Source organism: Octodon degus, unplaced genomic scaffold (assembly GCF_000260255.1).
Source record: "Octodon degus isolate 3935 unplaced genomic scaffold, OctDeg1.0 scaffold00056, whole genome shotgun sequence".
Taxonomy (NCBI): Eukaryota; Metazoa; Chordata; class Mammalia; order Rodentia; family Octodontidae; genus Octodon; species Octodon degus.
The window spans coordinates 7493631-7494780 of NW_004524632.1; positions in this window are offsets into that span (position 1 = coordinate 7493631).

Consider the following 1150-nt stretch of genomic DNA (forward strand, 5'->3'; position numbering starts at 1 on the left):
AAAAATAAATAAATATTAAAAAAAAGACAAAACAAACAAACAAATGAAATGTTGCAATTCTTAACCAGGAAGTTGTGTAGTACAATCTCCAGATTTCAGAAAGATGTAACACTGGCTTGTTTAAAGCAAAGAAAAACAGACTGGTACAGCCGATGTCAACACTGCACCTTGGAAATATTAACAGGGAACCCTCAACAAAACAGAAGCCCAAGATGGAAACTTTCAGTAGCAACACTGAAAGTGGAGTAGAAGTTTTTGGTGAGTTACTCAGCAACCATGATATCACTTGAAGCACAAACAGTTGGCCAGTGGTTGGGTTTTACTCGATTGTAAACATATGTGGCAATAGTCTGATAATTTACAAAGAAAATTCCAAAATATCGCAGAGAAATTTTCTTAGAAATTATGACTGCAGCTCATAAAAAATCATTTACAGCTGAGGAAAGACTACACGTTTCTGTCCAGGGAACTAAAAGAAAATTGTGGAGCACACTGAGCTGACGGGTGAGCGGGCGGGCGCAGCATCATGGAGACCCGCTAGGACAGGAGAACAAAAGCCAGCGGTGCCCTGCCAGGAGCCCGGGAGCACACGACGTCCGCGCTCTCCGAGGAAGCAAGGCTCTGCGCGGAACGTGCAGTTGTCGTGTGTGACGCCTGCCTCGGCGCGCCCGACACCAAGCTGATTTCTGTGGGAGACTTTCGTTTGCGTTCACATTGTAGCTCGCACAGGTTCCTATTTCTGATGTCGTCCTTTAGGGCTTGTAAACAGCTGCTGTGACAACGTTGATGTCTACGCTAAGCACTCGTTACACATTTGATGTCGTATTTTATCGAGATCTTACTTCCCTGCTAAGTGCGTGCTGTACAGTGTCATAGGAAGCTGCTGACAAAACAGGGAGACAGGTGACAGGGCTGGCCTGCCACATGGGAAAGGAAAGCCACGCCCGTGCGCTGCCCGTGTCCTCGAGGCCTGGGTGTGGAGTGTGCAGTTGGTGTGGTGGTTGAGGCAAAGCTACATTTCTTTTCTTTCTTTCTTTTTTTTTTTCTTTTAGCAGAATATATTTATTGAGGGAGAGAAAGCTCCTATCCAAGAGAGGGACAGAATGGGGGCCTGCGTGGGTTGCCCTCCACAACGCTTATTTTCGTGGTA